The sequence below is a fragment of the Cricetulus griseus genome, chromosome X (assembly GCF_003668045.3).
Source record: "Cricetulus griseus strain 17A/GY chromosome X, alternate assembly CriGri-PICRH-1.0, whole genome shotgun sequence".
NCBI classification, from domain to species: Eukaryota; Metazoa; Chordata; class Mammalia; order Rodentia; family Cricetidae; genus Cricetulus; species Cricetulus griseus.
In genome coordinates this window covers 56,224,284-56,249,497 of record NC_048604.1, presented here as the reverse complement: position 1 = coordinate 56,249,497, position 25,214 = coordinate 56,224,284, and the positions used below count along the sequence as shown (strand labels likewise).

Below are 25,214 nucleotides of genomic sequence, written 5' to 3'. Positions count from 1 at the left end.
TTGTGCATGACTTTAATCGCAGCATTTGGAAGGCAGAGGTAGGTAGAGCTCTGTGAGTTTGAGGCCAGCTTGGTCTACAGAGTGAGTTACAGAACAGACAGGACTATACAGTGAGACTGAGACCCTGTCTCAAAAACTACTTTTTTGCTGTAATAAGAATATGAACTATTGATTAAGAAATCTGTTTTGTGTTAGCTGGTCCTGCTATGATGAAACACCATAACCAAAGTAACTTGAGGAGGAAAGGGTTTATTTGGCTTACCTTTTCTTATCACTTAACATTGTTTAAGGAAATCAGGGTAAGAATTCAACCTGGAGCAAGATCCAAGAGACAAGAAAAGACGTGCAGGACTTTGGAACAGTGCTGCTTACTGATTTGAACACCATGACTTGCTCAGGCTTCTTTCTTTTCAAATAAAACCCAGAACCACTAGCCCAGGAATGGCCCCATCCATATTGGGCTGAGCCCTCCCACCATCCATCACTAATTAAGGAAATACCCAAATGCCAGACTTTATAAAAGAATTTTCTGAATTGATTTTCCTTCCATTCAGATAATTCAGCTTGTGCCAAGTATACATAAAAGTAATGAGCATATAATCTCTCGCAGATTTCCCCTAGAATAATTATATCAAATTAACACATAAGGTGTTTATATTTTACCATATAATAATACAAAAGTGTTTCTGTTTTATTGTTATGTTAGGCACACATGTTTCTACTTAAGACAAGGCTGCATGGGTAAACTAGATATATCAAAAAATTAGTGTTATCATGTGAAAAGTTTGTTAAATAGAACTAAATACAAAGCACAAAACAACGTCTGTGAATATAGAAACAAAAAGTCAAAAGCAGAACATATGTCTACGTAAAGCTCAGAATTTCCCTTATATGAAATTTTGGTGTAATCATTGTAAAAAATGGGTGATACTGACTTGTACTAGTCAGGGTTGATCATTCCAAGTTCATGTTTGTGTGTGTGTGTGTGTATGTGTGTACTTAACAAACCCATATATGAAGTTCCTTTATTAGACTGACTTACAAGACGTGGTCCAGGTATTCCAACAATAATTTTCTCATGATATAAAAGCTGAGAATCTACACATTGTTCATTTCTTGAGACTGGATATCTCAACAGTCCTAGTCTAGACATAGAGTCCTGGAGAATTCCTTGACAGCTGATAGATAGTTTTCAGTCTGCATTGGAATTCTGAAGACAATGGATACAATACTGGCTGTAGCAACAGGCAAATATAGTCAGGTTGACAGAAACAGTTTAATCATCATATCCATGATATCATGTTAGTTGTTAACCCTAAAGTACTACTTTTCTCATAAAAGGGCCACATTCCTTTAATAGCCTCCATGGTACCACTCTTCTATTTTGAATTTGTTGTTGAGAAGTTATAAATAGCTTCATCGTTCTGCCTGTCACATTATCACAGATGTAAAGTTTTAAGTCACTGTAAACTAAGATTCAAAGAACACCTTAATGCAAAGAAGGTGGAGCTTTACTTATCAAAATTCCTGTCTTCTATGCCAGAACTCCATGGACACAGATTACCATTAGAAAACCCATTAACTCTTATTCTTCTTAAAGTGCAGGCAATTTCCTCCAGAAACTGTTCTCTTTCAAGTTCCCTCTCCAAAGAAAATAATGTATTTATAGAACCTTGTTAACCTCTGATTTAGAAATTATTATTTGTATTATTTACATTGACTGCAGCAAACAGCACAGATTCTTTTTTTGTGACAGAGAGCTAGAGAGGTTTCTCTCTATTGCTTTGGAGCCTGTCCTGGAACTTTTTCTGTAGAACAGAGTGGCCTCAAACTCACAGCCATCCTCGTGCCTCTGCCTCCTGAGTGCTGGGACAAAAGGTGTGCACTAACAACACCTGGCCAGCACAGATTCTTTTTTTTTTCTAAAAATAAAATAAATTTGGAAAAAGTAGGCTTCTACCAAGGTTTTAGATGGATATTTTCCCCCTGTCAATTTCAATGGCTTTTTAAATGCATTGATACAATTCAGTGTCATATATCTTTTCTGCTCTATTTAGAAGACATTGGGTTTACAAAAATACTACAATTCTGATTTGGCCCATCCTTCCTGCTATCCTTACACTGATCCCATATTCTACATTTCAGGTAAGTGAAAAGGGTCACAAATGCTAATGTTTGTGGAGGTAAGGCTATGTCCAAAAATTCTTTTTTTACTTTTTTTATTTTTTATTGTTAGTTCAAATTAGGAACAAGCTTATTTCACATGTCGATCCCTTCTCCCTCTCCCTCCCCTCACCCCCATCCCTCTTCCCACACCCCCAACCTACACTCCAACCCATCCACCCTCTACTCCCCAGGCAGGGTAGGGGCCTCAACCAGGGATCCGCAAAGTCCACCACATCATCCTGGGCTGGGCCTGTGCTCTTCCCCATGTGTCCAGGGCAAGAGTGCATCCCTTCACATGGGATGGGCTCTCAAAGTCCCTTCTTACATCAGGGAAAAATACTAATCCACTACCAGGGGTCCACTGAAGTGCAGAGGCCTCCTCATTGACATCCATTTTCAGGGATCTGGATCAGTCCTGTACTGGCCTCCCAGACAGCATCTGGGGTCGACGTGCTCCCCCTTGTTCAGGACAGCTGTTTCTGTGGGTTTCTCCAACATAGTACTCCATTGTATATATGTAACACATTTTCTCTATCCATTCTTCAGTTGAGGGGCATCTAGGTTGTTTCCAGGTTCTGGCTATTACAAATAATGCTGCTATGAACATGGTTGAACATATGTCCTTGTTGTATGAACGTGCATTATTTGGGTATATCCCCAAAAGAGGAATGGATGAATCTTGAGGTAGACTGATTCCCATTTTTCTGAACAACCGCCATACTGATTTCCAGAGTGGTCTTAAAGTTCGAACTCCAACCAGCAATGGAGGAGGGTTCCTTTTACTCCACATTCTATCCAGCATAGATTGTCATTGGTATTTTTGATTTTAGCCGTTCTGACAGGTGTGAGGTGGTATCTCAGAGTGGTTTGGGGTTTCATTTCTCTGATGGACAAGGATTTTGAGCACTTTCTTAAGTGTCTTTCAGCCATTTCTTATTCCTCGGTTGAGAATTCTCTATTTAGTTCTGCACCCCACTTTTTAATTTCATTGTTTGGTGTTTGGGTGGCTAGCTTGTTGAGATCCTTGTATATATGGAAATCACCGCTCTGTCAGATGTGGGGTTTGTGAAGATTTTTTCTGATTCTATTGGCAGTGGTTTTATCTTACTATGTCCTTTGCCTTGCAGAAGCTTCTCAGTTCAGGAGGTCCCATTTATTAATTGCAGACCTCAGTGTGTGTGCTACTGGCGTAATGTTCAGGAAGTGGTCTCCTGTGACAATTTGTTCAAGTGTATCTCCCACTTTCTCTTCTAGAAGATTCAGTGTGGCTGGATTTATGTTGAGATCTATGATCCATTTGCAATTAAGTTTTGTAGATGTTGACAGGTATGGATCTATCTGGAATCTTCTGCATGTCTGAATCCAGTTGTAACAGCACCATTTGTTGAAGATGCGATCTTTTTTCCATTGTATAGTTTCAGCATCTTTGTCAAAAATAAGGTGTTCATAGGTGTGTGGGTTAATATCAGGGTTTTCAATTTGATTCCAGTGTTCTATCTGTCTGTTTTTGTGCCAATACCAAGGTGTTTTCAGAACTATGGCTCTATAATAAGCTTGCAGTCAGGGATGGTGATACCTCCAGAAAATCCTGTACTGTACAGAGTTGTTTTGGCTATACTGGGTTTTTTATTTTTCCATATAAAGTTGAGTATTGTTCTTTCAAGGTCTGTGAAAAACTGTGTTGGGATATTGATGGCAATTGCATTGACTTTGTAAATTACTTTTGGCAAGATTGCCCTTTTTACTATGTTGATTCTACCTAGCCAAGAGCATGGGAGATCTTTCCAGTTTCTTTTATCTTCTTTAATTTCTTTCTTTAAAGTCTCAAATTCTTTCTGTAAAGGTCTTTCACTTTTTTGGTTAGTGTTACCCCAAGATATTTTATGTTGCTTGTGGATATTGTGAAAGGTGATGTTTCCCTGATTTCTTTCTCATTGGATTCATCATCTGTATATAGTAAGGCTACTGATTTTTTTTGAGTTAATTTTGTATCCTGCTACCTTGTTGAAGGTGTATATCAGCTGTAGGAGTTCCCTGGCAGAGATTTTTTCTGGTCACTAATGTAGACTATAATATTATCAGCAAATAGTGAAAGTTTGACTTCTTCCTTTCCAATTTGTATCCCTTTGATCCACTTTTCTTGTCTTATTGCTCTAGCTAGAACTTCAAGTACAAAATTGAAGAGATATGGAGAGAGTGGACACCCTTGTCTTGTTCCTGATTTTAGAGGAAACGCTTTGAGTTTCTCTCCATTTATTTTGATGTTGGCTATTGGTTTGGTGTATATTGCGTTTATCATGTTTAGATGTGTTCCTTTTCTTCCTGTTCTTTCTAAGATCTTTATCATGAAGGGATGTTGGATTTCGTCAATGGCCTTTTCAGAATCTATTGAGATGATCATGTGGTTTTTCTTTTTCAGGTTGTTTATATGGTAGATTACATTGTTGTATTTTTGTATGTTAAACTATCCTTTCATCCCTGGCATGAAGCCTTCTTGATCATGGTGGATGAGTTTTCTGTTGTGTTCTTGGATTCAATTCGCCAATATTTTATTGAGTATTTTGCATCGATTTTCATGAGGGATATTGGTCTGCAGGTCTCTTTATTATTTGTATCTTTGAGTGGCTTTGGTATCAAAGTGATTGTAGCCTTGTTTAAAGAGTTTGGCCATATCCCTTCTGCTTCTATTGTGCAGAACCGTTTGAGGAGTACTGGAATTAGCTCTTGTTTGAATTTCTGTTAGAAATTTGCAGTGAAGCCATCTGGCCCTAGGCTTTTTTTGGTTGTGAGGATTTTGATGACAGCTTCTGTTTCATTAGGGGTTATAGGTCGATTTAAACTGCTTATCCGTTCTTGGTTTAATTTTTGTGATATCTATCCAGAAAACTGTCCATTTCTTTCAGATTTTCGAATTTTGTGGAGTACAGGTTTTCAAAGTATGACCTGAAGATTCTCTGAATTTCTTCAGTGTCCATTGTTCTATCCCCCTTTCCGTTTCTGATTTTGTTGAGTAGCATGCTCTCTCTCTCTGCCTTTTGGTTAGTTTGGATAGAGGTTTGTCTATTTTGTTGATCTTCAGAAAGAACCAACTCTTTGTTTCATTGATTCTTTCTATTATTTTCCTAGTTTCTACTTTATTGATTTCAGCCCTCAGCTTGATTATTTCCTGGCTTCTACTCCTCCTTGGTGAGTTTGCTTCTTTTTGATCTAAATCTTTCAGTTGTTTGGTCAATTCTCTGGTGTGACTTTTCTCCAGTTTCTTCATGTGGACACATAGTGCTATGAACTTTCCTCTTAGCACTGTTTTCAGAGTATCCCATAAATTTCGGTATGTTGTATCTCCGTTCTCATTAAATTCTAGGAAGTCTTTAATTTCTTTTTTTATTTCTTCCTCAACCCAGGAATGTTGCTATTGGGGTTATTCAATTTCCATGAATATGTAGGTTTTCTGCAATTTGTATTGCTCTTGAATTCTACCTTTAAAGCATGGTGATCTGATAAGACACAGTAGGGTATTTCAATTCTTATGTAGCTGTGGAGGTTTGCTTTGTTGCCAACTATGTGGTCAATTTTAGAGAAGGTGCCATGTGGTGCTGAGAAGAAGGTATATTCTTTTGTGTTTGGATGGAATGTTCTATAGACATCTGTTTAACCCAGTTGGGTCATAACTTCTGTCAGATCCTTTGTTTCTTTGTAAAGTTTCCTTCTGGTGGTCCTGTCTAGTAGTGAAAGGGGGTGTTGAAGTCTCCTACTGTACGTGTGTGTGGTTGTATGTGTGGTGTGTGCTTTAGCAGTGTTTCTTTTACAAACATGGCTGGCTTAGTATTTGGGGCATAGATGTTCATGACTGAGACTTCATCTTGATGGAATTCCCTGTGATGAGTATGAAATGCCCTTCTTCATCTCTTTTAATTTATTTTAGTTTGAAGTCTAATTTGTTAGATACTAGGATTGCTACACCAGCTTGTTTCTTTGGCCCATTTGACTGGAAAATATTTTCCCAACCTTTTACTCTGAGGTAAGGCCTGTATTTGAAGAGGAGGTCTGTTTCTTGTAAACAGCAGAAGGATGGATTCTGTCTTTGTATCCATTCTGTTAGCCTATATCTTTTTATGGGTAAGTTAAGACCATTGACATTTCGGGATGTTAATGACCATTGATTGTTGGTTCTTGTTTGTTTTGGATTTATTGTTGGTGGTGATATTGAGTGTGGATTTCACCCTCCTATTTCCTTTTGTGTTTGGTATAATTGGTTTATCTATTTCCTATGTTTTTGTGAGTGTAGTTATGTTCGTAGGGTTGGAGTATTCCTTCCAGAACCTTCTGTAGTGCTGGATTTGTGGATATGTATTTTATAAATCTGTTTTTGTCATGGAATATCTTGTTTTCTCCATCTATAGTGACTGAAAGTTTTGCTGGGTACAGTAGTCTGGGTTGACATCCATGCTCCCTTAGGGCTTGTTGGATATCTATCCAAGACCTTCTGGCTTTCAGAGTTTCCATTGAGAAGTTGGGTGTTATTCTGATAGGTCTGCCTTTATATGTGACTTGGCCATTTTCCTTTGCTGCACTTAATATTTTCCCTTTATTCTGTAGATTGGTGTTTTGATGATTATGTGTCGGGGGTGGTAATTCTTTTTGTGGTCCAGTCTGTTTGGTGTTCTGTAGGCTTCTTGTACTTTCATAGGCATATCCTTCTGTAGGTTGGGTAAGTTTTCTTCAATGATTTTGTTGAATATGTTTTCTGTTCTTTTGAGCACTGTTTCTTCACCTTCTTCTATACCTATTATTCTTAGGTTTGGTTTTTTCATGGTGTCCCACATTTCCTGGATAATTTGTGTTAGGTAATTGTTGGTCTTGAGATTTTCTTTGGTCGATGAATGTATATCCTCTAGAAAGTCTTCAATAACTGAGATTCTCTCTTCCATCTCTTGAATTCTATTAGTTAAACTCACATCTATAGCTCCTGATCGTTTATATATCCTTTCCATTTCCAGCATTGCCTCATTCTGTGTTTTGTTTATTGCGTCTATTTCAGCTTTCATGCCTTAAACTGTTTCAAGTGCTTCCTTCACTTGTTTGGTTGCTTTTTCTTGGGTATCTTTAGATTCTTAAACAGATTTATTTCTTGAACTTTTTGGTTTTTCTTTTCCTCCATTTCATGTAATTTTTTGCTTGTTTTTTCTTCTATTTCTTTAAGGGATTTTCTTGTTTCCCCTTTAAATGTCTCTATCGTCTTCCTGGGATAATTTTTGAGGTCCATCTCTTCTTGATCTTTTGTGTCAAGCTTCTCAGATCTTGCTGGTGTGGAGTCCCTAGATTCTGGTGTTGTCATATTGGTGTTTCTGTTGTTGAGTGAGTTCTCATTCTGTCTTCTTCCCATATATTCTTCCAGGGGGTGGAGTGGGGTCTCTCTATCTCCTCTTATGACCTCGGTATGGGACAGGTCGGTGGAGCAGGAAGGAAGAGTGAGGTGTTTCCCAACTCAGGTAGCTCCTCCCTTGTCGAGCAGGTCTACTCCAAGCAGGAGCAGGCCCAGAGAGATCCAGGTGAATGGGGCTTTGGGCAGGAGTTGGGAAAGAGCAGAGAGAGGGTCACTAACCTTGATATGGGACAAGTCGGCAGAGCAGGAGAGAAGAGTTAGTTGTTTCTGGACTCAGGGAGCTCCTCCCTGGCCAGGCGGTTCTACTCTGAGCAGGCTCAGGCCCAGTGAGATCAGGGTGTGTGGGGCTTCGGACAGGAGTTGGGCAAGAGCAGAGGGTCACTCACCTTGGTATGGGACAGGTCCGAGGGGCCATCTATGTCCAATAATTCTAAGCATGATATGTTTCTCTTTAAGCTTTGGTGTATGTGGCAGGGAGGTGGGTACTTACTGAAATCAAGTGAACTCAGCAAACTCCCTCCCTATTTTGTCTGTATTAGCTTCCCTGGGGCCAAACTCTGGTGCTCTTGGTTTTGCAAATACTGAAAAACAATGTAAAAAAACAAAAACTAGCATACACATTTAGTCCATACTGAGTATCTCACATACAGCTCTAAACTAGAATATAAATAGAACAATCAAAAATCAAAGAGCAAATGTCTCGGGTTAAGGATGATTCCAGCATGCTGGTAGGATTTGGCTCAGTGGTACAGCATGTGCTTAGCTACCATGCATGGGGTCCTGGTTTCAAACCTCAGAACTACCAGGCCTCCCAAAACCCACACATACTCAAAGATTACAAGAGTTTCATACCATAACTAGGGTTTAGGATAACTAAGCTGGATTCAACAGATGCCTGAAATACCTGGCTATAGTAAATCAGACTGTTTTGAATGTTTCGTAGATTTTAATACAACATTTTTGCAGTAGATTTCAAAAAATGGCAATGACTTATAACCACTCAAAGTCTCTGAACAGGAACAAACACAGGAATTTAGTGACAACATTCTAGCACTAGGCTTGTAGTAAGCATCTGAGAAGTACCCAGCAGGTGACAGACAGACTGTGACTACAACAGCCAAGATGTTTCCGGAATTTCATGCTTTAAATTCCTTAAATATATACCTAGCAGGCACTTACACCAGGCAACTATAATACTATAAAAATACTTTAGTCAGTATTTTATAAACCTCCAACTTTTAACTAATAGTTCTATCCATAGATGTTACAGTAACAATTTCTGACAAAGCATTACAAACAATAACAAAACAAGATTAAGGTTAGAGTTACCTCAAGAAAGCTAGTTGTTATTTTTCCTTTTAAACATTTAAAATAGATGAATTCTGCAGAATGGTTTTAAAAGTTAAGGCTCTCCAAAGAGTTCTAAAACTGCAACTTAAGGCACATATTAAATGTTTAGACACTGTTAAAAGCTAAGATTAAAACAAAACAAAACAAATGCCTACTTCTTTCCTATATCCTTTACCAACCAATCAATACCTAAAACATAGTAAATTTTAAATTCTGACATTGGTACAGAGTGAACAAAACCAAACCAAAACAAACAAAACAAATTCTACCAATGAACACCAGGTATGATTTCCACACACATGTCCACTGTCTACATTGAGTGTCTACTGGTAGACTAGAGGTCAGCAAAATGGTTTCAGATGTCTTGAGTCACACACTGCTGGAGTCATGCTTCAGATAAGGTGGGACTCTCCTCCTCGGCGGGGTCTCCGGAGCTATTCTGCTTTAGGGACTGTTTTGCTTTTGTTACTTTCTTTGGCTTCTCATGATCATCTGTACTGGTCTCGACCTCTTTACCTTCTTCCTGTTTCTGCTTTTGCTCTGCTTTCTGTTCTTTGGACACATGGTCGATAATTGATGCCCATGCCAATGAAGAGATAGATACCTGTGACGATGAGGATCACTCCATAAGCCCAGTATGTGTATTTGTAGTCTCCATACGTGTCATTGAGTCGGCCTAAAAGTGGTGGCCCTGGGAGGACAGGAGAGCGTTCCACAATGGTCACCAAGCCCACAACACTGGTGAACCTTGGGGACCTACGAGGTCCATCAATGTTTCAAATAATATGTATGGAGCTAAGCCAACCAAAGGCAAAATCAAAGACTCCTGCATAGATAAAGAACCCAACGTAGCTTGTAAACAAAGGTGCTAGCAAATGGCACACTCCATTTGCATCCACAGAAGCAACAAAGAAGTATTGGATCCAAGGTCTGATCCAGTTGGTGTTGGCTGCAAGTTCCCTGAAGGGTCTGGCTGCCCTAACAACAAAAGCCAGAATGGAAAGGAGGAAGGCTGACTTCTCACTTTAGTAATGCTGATTCTTAGCATAATTACTAAGAAAGACCAAAGGGGTAAAAGAGTCCAAAAACATGACTACATTCAGAGACAGGTACAGCAAAAAGTCTCTGTGGGCAAAAAGGGATAGGTCCAGGAACATATTAAGTGTCTGTAAAATTGATGCTTTTTTTCCTTTGGGACTTCCTCCCATGAGATCTGTTTGCCTCAGACTTTCCAGGTTCCAGAAGAGATTATTTGGACTTTAGCATTTCTATCTTGCCTGGCTTAGGCCCTATTGGCCATATCAGGGATCCAGCTACACATCAGTTTAATATGTGGGCCCCAAGAATTACGAAGCTTCCTCTCCAGCCAAAAATATCAAGGAAAACCTGATTAATTGGAGGCAGAGTAGAGACGAATGAAGGGCTGCCTGCCATGGCCAGCCTATTGGCCAATGGTTGCTTCCTGCAGAAATATTTGTCAATCATGGTCACAGCTGGGTTCAACTAAAAGCAATCCCAAGACCTCCAATGACACCAATGCACAAGTAAAGTTCCTGCACTGTGTTATAGAAAGAAAGCCAGCACAGATTACTTTTTGTAATTTATTTTTATTTAAATTAGAAACAAGCTTCTTTCACATGTCAATCTCAGTTCCTTCTCCCTCCTCTTCTCCCCTGCCCAGCACTGATCCCCCCTATCCCAACCCCTTTCTGCTCCCCAGGAAGGTGAGACCTTTCATGGAGGATCTTAAAAGTCTGTCATATCATTTGGAGCAGGGCCTAGACCCTCCCCAGGGTGTCTAGGATGAGAGAGTATCCCTCTATGTGGGGAAGGCACCCAAAGTTTATTAGTGTACTATGGTTAAATACTGATCCACTATCAGTGGCCCCATAGATTGTCCAGGGCTCCAAACTGACTTTCTCCTTTAGGGGGTCTAGAACAGCCCTTTGCTGGTTTCCCAGCTATCAGTCTTCTGTCCATGAGCAACCCCTTGTTCAAGTCAGCTGTTTCTGTTGGTTTCTTCTGCCTCGTCTTGACCACTTTGCTCATCACTCTTCCCTCTCTGCAACTGGATGCCAGAGTTCAGCCCAGTGTTCAGCTGTGGGTGTCTGATTCTGATTCCATCAGCTACTGGATGAAGGCACTAGGATGGCATATAAGGTAGTCTTCAGTCTCATTATCTAAGAAGGGCTTTTAAGGTAGGTTCCCAAATATTGCTTAGATTGTCAGTTGGGGTCAAACTTGTAGATCTCTGAACATTTCCCTAGTGTCAGAATGCTCTTTAAACCTATAATGCCTCCCTCTATGATGGTATCCCTTTTCTTGCCCTCCTCCATTCCTCCCCTGACTAGATCTTCAGGCTCCCTTATGTCCTCCTCTTCCCTCCCCTTCTCCCCTTCTCTTTCTTCTAACTCCCTCTCTCCTCCCCGCACGATGCCCAATACCTTAGGAGATCTTGTCCCTTTCCCCTTTCCCCTTTCCCAAAAGACTATGTGCGTCTCTCTTAAGGTTCTCCTTGTTTCCTAGCTTCTCTGTCGGTGTAGAATGAAGGCCTGCTCATGTCTCAAATCCATATATGAGTGAGTGAATACCATTTTTTTCTTTTTGTGACTGGTTACCTCACTCAGAATGTTTACTTGGAGTTCCATCCATTTGCCTGCAAATTTCAAGATTCCATTGTTTTTTGCAAATGTACCACATTTTCTCCATCCATTCTTCAGTTAGCATTTATGTTATTTCCAATTTGTGGCTAATACAAATAATGTTGCTATAAACATGGTTGAACAGATGTCTTTGTTGTATGAATGTGCATCTTTTGGGTATATGCCTAAGTGTGGAATTGCTGGGTCTTGTGGTAGACTGATTCTCATTTTCCTGTGGAACCACCATACTGATTTCCAAATTGGCTGTACCAGTTGGCACTCTCACCAGCAGTGGAGGAGTGATGCCCTTTCTCCACAAGTCAGGGTGGCTGAGTGGTCTAAGGTATCAGACTCAAGCACAGCATCCTCGAAAGCCAGCACAGATTCTTAAACAACTGACTTATGTCATGTATCCTGACAAATGCCCATTCTATACTAATAGATTATACTTATATAATATTATTCCCTCTTAATTATGCTTCATTTAAATTGTTTCCTTTGTTGTGATCATATTTAATGTAATAATGTAAAATCTGTAAATCTAAGAACAAGCCTGAATTACATTTAACCACCACTACTGTGCTGTTACGATGTTGAATTCATTTACACACACACACATACACACACACACACACACACACACACACACACACACACACACACACCACATGCAGAGTCTGAAAAACTCTCTGTGTAGTATGTAGCGATATTTATGATTTATTAAACCTTCACTGAGGACTCAGAAAATCAAAGTCGGGCACAAGACTTAGAAACAAGGCACACACCATTCATCGCAGAAGCCAGAAGCTAGGAGGTGGTGGTACATACTTTATAATCCTAGGACTCAGGATTAAGAGATAGAGGGATCTCTCTGAGTTCAAGACCACCCAGTTCTACACAAGAGTAAATAAGTCTAAAAGAAAATTATAGCTCACACCTTTAATCCCAACATTAGGAAAGTATAAAATAGAGAAGGAAGGTCTCAGTAGAAGCATTCATTCTCTAGCCACAGTCTGAGGCTTCGTGAGAGCTTGTAGAAACAGGATCAGCTGAGGTAGAGGCAGGAAGCTAGTGGCTGACTGCTTTCCTTTTCTGATATTCAGCTTGAAATTGAATCAGTACACTCCCCATCACTGGATCATTTATTTTTAGTATTACAGTAGTATCAATACCCATTAGCTCATTAAACTATTTTAACTTTGCTTAGAAAGAAATAGTAGCGTAGTTGATGTTTCTTGGTAAAATTATAAAATGCACACATGTTCTTCAGTTTTGCTAAAACCTGGACTGGTCTCCATAATATGTTTGAAATGAAAAGCCTTCTGTTGTTCAACTTAGGCTATGAAATAATAATTTTTGGAACTAGTCCATGGTACATAATATTTCAAAATCCTGTCTAATTGGCTTCTCTGTCTGTTTCTGCTTTGGTCTTCTCAGGTGGCAGCAATGAAATGCCATGTACAAATCACTATAAACATACCACTTCACATTTACTTTGCTAATGGTGGCAATTGGCATTATTTTTTCAGCTTTAAAAATATAGCTAATACTTTATTATTTTTGTCAACATTATCATTTAACAAAACACTAGGAATGATTCATCTAACTATAGTTAGTGCTTTATTTGCATTTTATTTTATTGTATATGGTGTGTGTTTGTCTGAATGGATGTATGTGCACCACAATAATGCAGAACCCTGCAAAGGTCAAAAGAGACATTGGATCTCCTGTAATTGGAGTTATAGATGGTTGTTAAACACCATGTGTGTGCTGGGAGATGAACCTGGATACTTAAAAACTCATGTTCTTAACAGATGAGTCATCTTTCTGGGTCCTTACAGTTTATATTTTTAATTAAACCTTTAATGTTTTACTTTATCATCTACAGCATGCGACAACTGGGATGAGGCACTAAACTTCTATAAAATTTTGAGCATTTTAGGTTCCACATAGGAGAGTGTCTATGTGATACCTGATTCTTTTGATTCATCATTCTACATCTCCATTACTGTGATTTTAAATGACAGAATTTCTTCCTTTTATAAAGTTGGATAATTTTTCATTGTGAATACATACTGAATTGCTTCCTTTGTTATCATCTGATGAGCACTGTGGTTTGTTGGATGCTGGCTATATTGAATAGAATAGTGCTTCCATAAATATAGACTCAAACAAGTCTGAAAGAATTATTAAATATCATTTATAATTATTGCTACACTTGGCAATAGTGACAATGCTGGATTGCCTAGTAGTTGTGTTATTTTATAAGCCTCTGTATTATGCTCCACAATGTCTGTAATAATATTTATTCCTACAAACAGAATGAAAAGGTTCTATGATGTCTATATTCTGATCAATATTTGTTATCTTTCTTTTTTATAATAGTCATTCTTTTCTCTTTTTTTGCAAGACAGGGTTTCTCTGTGAAGCTTTGGAGCTTATCCTGGCACTCACTCTGAAGACCATGCTGGCCTCGATCTCACAGAGAACCTCGTGCCTCTACCTCCCGAGTGCTGGGATTAAAGGCGTGAGCCACCAATGCCAGCCTATAATAGTCATTCTAATGTAAGCAATGTGACACTTCATTACCGTTTTTTAACCTGCATAATTGGTGGTCATTCATATTCTTTTTATTCTGGTACTTCATGTGCACACTTTCTTTTAAAATTTATATTTAGATCTATTCTAATCTATCATTTAAACAGTTTTAATCATTTTGTGTGAAGAGGTTTTTAGCCTGCATGTGTATTCATGTACCACACATATGCTAGAGCCTGCATAGGATAGAAGAGCATTACCTGCTGACCTCCATGTGTATGAGGCATGCATGTGGTACACATGCATACTTTCAGGCAAAGGACATACACACATAAGAGAATTAAAATATTCTTAAAGTGAATATAGTAAAGCCATACTTACCTATAAACCATATGGTGGTTACCAAATCACTTGTGTGTATTCTGCAGTACCACATGCTGTAAGCTTGTTTGGGAGTATGGCAATGCCAAGAGATGGAAAAAAAATTAAAAAACAGAGAGATTGTTGTTAAGGTCTACTACTGTTGTAGTATTCGCAGGAGCCATAGCAAAACAGCAGATTATTATGCAATAAAATAATTCATGGGATTAAATACTGCTGTATATAACTTTTCCTTCCCTTGCCCATGCCATGTTGTAAATCAGTCAGTATGCCCTTGTGAGGGGGCTAATGCAACCAGGATTATAAGCCAATATATTATCTGTTATACAGAAGGCTAGCCTCATGTATTTTGCATTCATAACAAAAATGGACTACCACATAACATCCCTTCATTTTCTGGTACATTAAAATTGGACACCAAACAACAAACAAAATAAAATCAAAGGAACATCTCAAAATGTAAAAGTATGGTAGGAAAATGTAAAATTCATTGAAGTATGAGAAGATTGAACTTAAAAATGTCATGGGAAGTAGAAGATTGACAATATAGGTAAATATAGTGGGTTACAAAGGTAAGAAAGCAATATTTGTTGAAACAAAATGTAAGTTAAATCCTTCTAAACATCACCATAAAAATTAAGGTTATGATATCTGTCCCCACACTTAAAAGGCTAAGGCAGGAGGATCATTATGTTTGAGGTCATTGTGCATAAAATTTTAAAACCCCCATGCATTTGATACATTTTTTTGTTTTTTTTTTTCAAGACAGGGTTTCCCTGTGGCTTTGGATGCTGTCCTGGAACTAGCTCTTGTAGACCAGGCTGGTCTTGAACTCACAGAGATCCGCCTGCCTCTGCCTCCCAAGTACTGGGATTAAAGGCATGTGCCACCACCGCCGGGCTGCATTTGCTACATTTTATGACCCGAGAAGCTTAAAATCCTTCCTGACCTTATCACTTATTGATACCCTCTATTTTTTCAATATTAGTTTTTTTCAAAAGACAATTTTGGTTTACAGAGAAATCAGGCACTAAGGAAATGTCTGGCGATCAACAAAGATGACACCAGCTAACTATCTCAGCAATGGAGGAGAAGCTACCTTAAATGTCCTCCCCTGATTATGAGATTGAGGACTGACTTATATGCCATCCTATAGCCTTCATCCAGCAGCTGGTGGAAGTTCAAGCAGACACCCATAACTAATCATCAAACTGAACTGGAACCCAGATGCAGAGAAGGACCAGTGAAGAGCACAGAGGTCCAGACCAGGCTGGTGAAACCCACAGAAACAGCTGACCTGAAAATCGGGGAACTCTTGCTCCCCAGTCTGATAGCTGGAATACCAGCATGGTACTGATCCAGACCCCAGGAACATGGGTTTCTGTGAGGAAACCTCAGAAATCTATGGGACTTCCTGTAGAAGCTCAGTATTTATCCCTAGCATAGGTGTGGACTTTGGGAGCCCGTTCCATATGCAGGAATACTCCCTGAGCCCAGACACACGGGGGTGGACCTAGGCCCTGTCCCAAAGGATACAATAGACACTAATGACACCCTATGGAAGGTCTCACCATCCAGGGGGAGCAGAAAAGATATGGGACAGATATGGTTTTAGTTGGGGAGAGATAGGGGAGGACGGGTGGGAGAAGGGAACTGGGATTGTCATGTAAAAGAATCCTGTTTCTAATTCAAATAAAAATGTTGGGGAAAAAAGCACATTTCACACACTCACTTGAGATTATTAGTACTCCATATTTGCAATGAATTAATAAGTTTCTGGTTATTTTGCAGTTATTAATATATCCATATTTTCCTACTCTAATTTCCAGGGATTCCTTGCATGTGTACAGGTTAGGTAAGGAAAAACAAACACAGGCTTTGCTTCCTCAAAAAACGTGAAGAAAATGGGCCACCACATAGCATTCATTCATTTTCTGTTGCATGATAAATGAGCATTAAACAACTTACTAAATAAAATCAAAGGAACATCTCAAAATGTAAAAATATGAGAAGTAAAGTGCAAAAATCATTTAAGTGTGAGAAGATAAAGCAATAAAAGAGTAATTATAACCTAAGATAAAAATGAAAGAAAATTTCTATAAGACAGCAATATATCAAGACTAGTAACAGAAATTCTCTTTAATCAGTCTTTATCTGTCACACTTGATATATTTTACCTCACTCCTTGACTTTTTTGTCAGAAGAAATCCTGTTAAGTTAAAATGAATCCTGTGGCCTTTGATTTTTCCCCTTAGTAATTGTTCATCCATTGACCCCTTTAGTCTGTTACTTCTTAAACTCCATTGTCTCTTGTATTCATAGTTAGTCTCAGCATCTCTCTCATGTTGCAGTATCTGGAGAATGAAATCAACCTTACCAACTTTAACAAGTGTCAAGATAGTTTTTTACTGTCTTAGAGATCATACAGTCAAAATTAGATGCCAGATAGTTACTCACTGGAGAAAACCTTTCCCAAATTTCAAGATTTCAAATTTTAACTAAATAAATTATTGCAGCCCTTTTAAAAATATTGAATATATATATATATATATATATATATATATATATATATATATATATATGCATATATATGAGAAATTGAAAATAAAAATGAAGAATATTTTTTAACTTTTAAAATTTATTCTTTGCATTTTTCACACCATGCATCTTGATCCCATTCATTTCTCCCTTTGTATTCACCCTCTGCCCCTGAAGCATTCCCCCCCAAATCAAATGAAATTTAATAAAAAAATAAAGTAAAATCAAAGAATCTAAGGGAAGCTGTAGTGTGACAGAGTATGTGATGCAGTGAACACTTTCGTCTGTTTATCATTATTTGCAAGTGTTCATTGCATAGAGCCATTACTTGAAAGTGTTCATTGCACAGAGGCATTCGCCTGGTTCAAGGCCTCTGCTTTCTGCTACATTATTGATGTTGAGCCCCTCCCTGGTAATCTTCTTGGATATCCTTTGTTTCCCTCTGTCGTAGAGATCCTGCGGCTTTGGGTTTGCATGACCAGCTCCTTATACTCAGGCAGATGATGGATGGGGTGGATGTTGGGGTGAGCCAACTTGGTAACCTGATTCTAGGCTTGAGTAATTGCAGGGTGGGCCAGCATTCCATCTCTGCCCTGTCTTCACATTGTGGATGACTTCTCCAGCCTCGTCCAGGATAATTAACCCTTTGCAGCAATGAGCGAGAGGTGAGGCAGTTCTGCCTTCATGCCCTCAGGGTCAGCTTTCTCAAACTACATCTTCAGAGTCACTTCTATTGCGATGCCCAGTGGAGCTACAGGGGCTACTCTTGCAATTGCTGTGCCTAGTGAGGGGCAGGGACAGATCTCTTGCTCCTCACTTCAAAGCCAGTTCTGTCACATGTCACAGGTGGCCGGGGGGAGAGGGGAGTATCTATCTCCTCTACCCTTTTAAAACACCATATGGCAGATGAGGGGTGTGGTCACATCTCCCATGTTCATGTTCTCGGAGTCAAGTTAAGCTCACCTGTCCATAGGGTCAGCTCCGCTGTGCTGCTCAGGTTAGGAGTAGGACACACTTTCCCAAGCATTGTAGCTGGTCTGACTCACCACAGGTGACAGAGGCAAGGTGGGTAGTACATCTTTCTGTTGCCCTCACCACCACATGGGAGATGTGGGATGTGTGGCCAGCTGTCCCACTCTCATACCCTCAGAGCCAGCTCACTGGTGCCTCCACCAAAAGAATCAGCTGTATCACCATGCTCAGGTGACAAGCAGGACCTGCTTTCCTGAGCGATGAAGCTGGTAAGGGTGAGGGTCTTCTATCACAGGCAGCAAGGGACAAGTGGTAAGGGGGAATATCTCTCTCCCACCAATTCTGCCACCTGACAGACATCCAATGGGGACAGCTCACCCATGCTCACAACATCAGGACTGACTCACCCACATCTCCACCAACAGGTAAAGCTCTGCTGAGCTGCCCAGATGTGGTTCAAGGCCCTCTCCTGTGTATTGCAGTTGGTAAGGGGAGGGTCATCTCAGTATCTGGAGGCTATAGGGGGAAGGAGAGAATCTTTCTCTAGCTTCTACCAACATACTGCCTATGAGGGAGGTGGTACTTGCTATGGCTCTCTGGTGCCCTCAGTGCTTGCTCACCTCCACTGATGTCTACAGGGTCAACTCTACTGTGCTGCTCAAAAGAGGTGCAGGGCCTGTTCTCCTTAGTGCTGCAGATGGTAAGGGGCTGGCTCAGGTCTCCCAACTGCTGCAAGTGGTGACAGGAGGATGGTATTTTTCCTTTACTCATGCCACCACCACATGGCATTTGACAGTGTCATGACCTGTTTTTTCATTCCCCCATCCTCAGAGTAGCTTGTCCATGTCCATGTGAACAGACTCAGCTCTATTGTGCTGCCCAGATGAGGTGTGGGACCTTGTCTCCTGAGTGCTTCAGCCAATGAGGGGTGGGACATGTTCCCCCTAGTGTTGCAGCCAGTGAGGGCTAGGGACAAATCTGTACAGTCTTTTCTTTGCAGCCTTTGGTGATAACAGGAGTGACAGATATCAACAGAGACTGCATCATAGACATGAACCCAGACATGGACCCAGCAGCAGTCCATGCCCAGATATCACCATGTCCCTTGGTAGCAATCAAGCTATATACTTCAGCCTGCTCCTCACCAACTGGCTTCTGATATGTCCCTGTCCACAGGACATAACCTTTCTGTCTTTCTCTCCCATACCACACTACACATTGGCTCACCACAGTAATGATCATCTGCCTGACTATGTAATGTGCCAGGTAGGCCAGTGCTTTAACCTTAAAGTCACAGGTAGACCACCATAGGCCAATGAGTGACTGTCCTTGTCCTAATTAGTCTGTCATGCCACTGGGCAGGACCATGCTTCTTTATCACAGAGAGATCACACATGTGTAGAAGGCTGCAGATAGATCCTTGTCTATTGCCATGCACAAAGCTTAAGTCCAAATGGTTCAAAGAACTCAACATAAATTCAGGCACACTGAACTTATTAGAAGAGAAAGTAGGAAACACTCTTGAACAAATTGGTACAGGAGACCACTTCCTGAACGTAACACCAGTAGCACAGACACTGAGACCAACAAGTAATAAATGGGACCTCCTGAAACTGAGAAGCTTCTGTAAGGCAAAGGACACAGTCAGCAAGACGAAATGCCAGCCCACACAATAGGAAAAGATACTCATCAACCCTACATTTTACAGAGGGCTGATTTCCAAAATTTATGAAGAACTCAAAAAGCAAGTCTCCAAAGCACCAAATAATCCAATTAAAAACTGAGGTACAGAAATAAATAGACAATTCTCAATAGCAGAATCTAAAATGGCTGAAAGAACACATAAAAAAGGGTTCAAAATCCTTAGCCATCAGGGAAATGCAAATCAAAACAACTCTAAGATACAATCTTACTCCTGTCAGAATGGAAAAAAAAATCAATGACAGTTTATGCTGGAGAGGATGTGGAGAAACGGGACACTCCTCCCCTGCTGGTTGGAGTGCCAACTCATACAGCCACTTTGGAAATCAGTTTTGCATCTCCTCATGAAAATGGGAATCAGTCAACCACAAAATCCAGCAATTCTGCTCTTAGCCATATACTCAAAAGAAGCACATTCATACAATAAGGACATCAACTCAATAGTGTTCATCACAGCATTATTTATAATAGCCAGAACCTGGAAGCAACCTAGATGCCCCTCAATTGAAGAATGGATAGAGCAAATGTGGTGCATCTACACAATGGAGTGCTACTCAGTGGGGGAAAAAAACAAAAACAAAACTTTGGAATCTTGAAATTGGCAGGCAAATGGATGGAACTAGAAGTAACCATCCTGAGCATGGTAACCCAGTCACAAAAAGACATACATGGCATACACTCACTCATATATGGATTTTACACATAGAGTAAAGGATTATCAGCCTACAATCCACATCACTAGAGAAGTTAGACAACAAGGAGGACTCTAAGACAGACATACATGGTCCCCTGGAGAAGGAGAAAGGGACAAGATCTCCTGAGCAAATTGGGAGCAAAGGGAAAGGGGAGAGGGATCTAGGAGAATGAGAAAGTGAGAAGAGGAAGGGTGAGGAGGACATAAGGGAGCAAGAAGTTTGTGTAGAGAGAAGAAGAGAGGAGAGCAAAATAAGAGATACCATCAGAGAGGGAGCCAGTACAGGTTTAAAGAGAATTCTAGCACTAGGGAAATGTCCAGAGATCAACAAGTTGACACCAACTAATGATCTAAGCAACAGAGGAGAGGCTACCTTAAATACCTTACACTGACAATGAGATTGAAGATTATATACCATCCTATAGCCTTCATCCAACAGCTGGTTGAAGTAGAACTAGACACCCACAACTAAACACTGAACTGAACCAGAATCCAGATCCAGAGGAGTGATGAGTAAACTGGTACAGACCAGGCTTGTGGAAACCACAAAAGCAGCTAACCACAAAAGGGAGAATTATCGGTCCCCAGACTCATAGCAGGGAAACCAGCATGGGACAGATCCAGACCCCACAAATGTGGGTGCCAGCGAGGAGACCTCAGAAAACTATGGGGCCCCTTGTGGTAGATCAGTACTTATCCCTAGCGTAGGAATGGATTTGGGGAGCCAATCCCACATAGAGGGATACTCTCTGATCCTAGACACATGGGATGGGCCTAGGCCCTATCCCAAAGGATATGACAGACACAGAAGACCCTCTATGGAAGGCCTCACCCTCCTTGGGGAGCAGAAATGTTATGGGATAGGTAGGGTGTTGGGGGGGCAGGGGAGGAGGGGAGGGAGAGGTAACTGGAATTGACATGTAAAAAATCTTGTTTCTAATTCAAATATAAAATTAAAAAAAGTGAGATCACAATAGCTCTCAGCTGCTTAGTGCCAGTGTCTCCTGGTTTGTGTGGAGGTGTTGCTTTTGTCCTTTTATAGGCTACACAGTCCAAAAATATTTTTTGAATCAGTAAATGGAAAGATAAGTATAAAGTTCAAGGTAAGAGATCTTTAAAGGGACAGACTATTGATAGTATTTCAAAGAACTATAAGTCTGAATGGGGGAAAGCCAAGTATCTAAATACAAAATAATTATGTATGGTAATAAAACCTTAAAAGGGCTGTAAAATGATTTTTCAAAAGTAAATTGTCCATCTGCATCTTTGTAGTATGCCATCTGCTGCAGCCTGTCTTTCCTCTCTGTCCACTGTCCAGAAGATCATACTGATTTCTCTTTGAGTCACCCATCAACTACTGAAGACATTCCCTGGAAGCATTCATTTTAGACCTGTGAGGGAATGTTCAGCCTTTCCTGAACATCCAGTCCTGTTGTCTCAGATTCCAACTCTCCCAGGTACTCCCTAGGTAACCTCTGACCACACTAGCCAGGGAATCAGGCAGGCTATATCACTCTCCCTTCTATCGTTCAATTCCAGTCACACAGTCTTATGGCCAGCTCTGTAGCAGAACACTTGCTATGGTCTCTTCTTCCTCTCTGTACCAATTCCCAGAAGTCTATGTGGATCCTTGAGGCACACCCAGCTTTTCTTACTCCCTGGGACCTTCTCAGAACCCTCTTATAACCTATCCCCATTCCATAATATCAGCTCACAATACCTAGAAACATATTCTACCCAGTATCTCCAGTGGCCACACCTTACAGGATCTCAGAATCATTTCCTACCAGGAAACCCAGAGCAACTACACACTTCTGATAACCAAAGGGCATAAAAAATCAAGGAATGGAACACTTACTCAAAAACACAATTACATAATGTACTTGTAAATGAGTGTAACTGTGTGTTGTTTTACAGTGATCATGGTCTTGACAATCCTAGGATGTTTATAACTAAATTTACTGAATGTTTCTGTCTCACCTAATTTTTTTGATAACACACTTATTCAAAGCAAATTGGGGGCAGAAAAAGGATCATTTTACTAATAGGCTGCAGTTCATCATCAGGGGAAATTGAAACAAGAACTTGGAGTCAGGTACCACAGGAGAAACCTGCTTACTGGCTTCCTCCCAAACTCATACTGCTACTTTGTTTTAGTACAGCTCAGACATGCCTGCCAAAGGAGTTTCCATACCCACAGTGGGATGGGTTATTGTTTATCAAATAGCTGTCAAGAAAATGCCCCACAGTCATGATCACCTGTCAGGCTAATGTACCTAATACTTTAATTGATATTTTCTATTCCCATGTGTATAACTTTGTACCTAGTTGACAAAATACTATGACAACTCCTAGACTAGCTTTTACAAAAGGACTCAATTAATTTATGAACTTACTGGAAATTTCTGAAAGCCCCCTTGGTTTTTATCTTTGCCAAGAGATAGTACTGAAATCTCTTTGTGTTTTAACTTTCCTTGTGAATGTGGCACTTGCCTCCTTGGTTTCAATTTGTGTTTTTCTGACAAAGAGTTCAAATTCTAAGTGGACATGTTGGCTCATATCACTCAGGAGACTGAGGAAGGAGAATCATGAATCCAAGGTTACCTTTGATTATATAATAATTTCAAAGTCTGAACTAATGAGTGAGAACTTGAGAGAAAGGGAGGGAAGGAGGGAGGAAGGGAGGGATGGAGGGAGGGAAAGAGGAAGAACAAGGGAGGGGAGGACACACAGAGACAGAGAGAGTTTAAGTTCCTTTTCATGGGTGTGTTTACTGTTAATTCACCTTGAAATTATTAAATTTTCTTGCTTAATTTTCCTCTGGTTTATAGTAGTTTTTATATATTTCTCACTGAGTTTGCTCTTTGTCATGTGTATTACATATTTCCTATATAGTGTTGTGTGGTCTTGTTAATGTGTTGGTGTCCTTTGAATAAAGACTTATTCATTATAATAATGAACTTTCAATTAAGAATAGCTATTTTTGCTTGGTAGCCTTTTGATGACTGCTTCTATTTCATTAGGGATTATAGGTCTACTTAAATTTGTTGGAGTACAGGTTTTCAAAGTATGACTTGATTATTGTCTGGATTTCCTAAGTGTCCATTGTTATGCCGCCCTTTTCATTTTTTATTTTGTAAATTAGTATTCTCTCTGCCAGCCTTTTGGTTGGATTGGATAAAGGTTTGTCTATCTTGTTGACTTTCTCAAAGAACCCACTCTTTGTTTCATTGAGTCTTTGTAGTGTTTCCCTAGTTTCTACTTTATTGATTTCAGCCCTCAGTTTGATTATTTCCTGGAGTCTACTCCTTCAGGGACAGTTTGCTTCCTTTTGTTCTAGAGCTTTCAGTTAAGCTGTTAATGCTCTAGTGTGACTACTTTCCAGTTTCTTCATGTGGGCACTTAGATCTATGAACTTTCCTCTTAGCACTGCTTTCAAAGTGTCCCATAGATTTATGTGTGTTGTGTCTTCATTCTCATTAAATTCTAGGAAGTCTTTAATTTCTTTTTTTATTTCTTCCTTGACACAGGAATGGTGCAATTGTGCATTGTTCAATTTCCATGAGTTTGTAGGGTTTTTGCAATTTGTGTTGTTGTTGAATTCTAACTTTAAAGCATGGTTGTCTGATAAGATACAGGGGGTTATTCCAATTTTATTGTATCTTTGTACGGTTGCTTCACTGCCGAGTATGTGGTCAATTTTAGAGAGGGTTCCATGTGGCACTAGAAGAAGGTATATTGTTTTGTGTTCTGATGGAATGTTTTATAGATATCTGTTAAAACCATTTGGGTCATAACTTCTGTTAGTTCTTTTGTTTCTTTGTTAAGTTTCTGTCTGGTGGTCCTATCTAGTGGTGAGAGTGGGGTTTTGAAGTCTCCTACTGTAAGTGTGTGAGGTTTTACATGCGCTTTGAGCTTTAGTAATGTTTCTGTTACAAACGTGGGTGCATTTGTATTTGGGGCATAGATGGTCAGGATTGAGACTTCTTCTTGATGGACTTTTCCTATGACAAGTATGAAATGCCCTTCTTCATCTCTTTTGATCAATTTTAGTTAGAAATCTAATTTGTTAAATATTAGGATTGCTACACCAGCTTGTTTCTTGGGTCCATTTGATTGGAAGGTCCCAGGCCCAGCACAGGAAGATTTGGCGGACTTTGCAGAACCCCCAATGAGGGCCCTACCCTGCTTGATTGGAAAGTCTTTTCCCAACCCTTTACTCTGAGGGAGTCTGTTTTTAACATTGAGGTGTGTTTATTGTATGCAGCAGAAGGATGGATTCTGTCTTTGTATCCACTCTGTTAGCCTGTATCTTTTTATAGGCAAGTTAAGACCATTGACATTGAGGGATCTTAATGAACATTGATTGTTGATTCTTGTTTGTTTTGGATTTGTTGGTGGTGGTGTTATTGTGTGTAGATTTTCCCACTTTTTAGGTGTTTGGTAAAGTGGGATTATTTATTGCCTATGTTTTTTTAGCACAGTTATCTTCTTTGTATTGGAGTTTTCCTTCCAGCAATTTCAGTAGGGCTGGACTTGTGGATATTTATTGCTAGGATATGCTTTTGTCATGGAATATTTTGTTTTCTCCATCTATAGTGATTGAAAGCTTTGCTGGGTACATTAGTCTGGGCTGGCATCATTTTCCCTAAGAACACCTGATTTTTGACAAAGAAGCTAAAGTTATACAATGGAAAAAAGAAAGCATCTTCAACAAATGGTATTGGCATTACTGGATTCCAACATGTAGAAGGTAGCAGATAGATCCATATCTATAGACATGCACAAACATTAAGTCCAAATGGATCAAAGACCTCAACATAAATTCAGCCACACTGAACCTCCTAGA

General features: G+C 39.8%; 1 pseudogene; it reads right to left on the bottom strand.

Annotated features, from left to right (window-relative positions):
* Positions 1 to 9,284: 9,284 nt before the first annotated feature.
* Positions 9,285 to 18,741, bottom strand: LOC100750832 (annotated as a pseudogene).
* Positions 18,742 to 25,214: the final 6,473 nt, after the last annotated feature.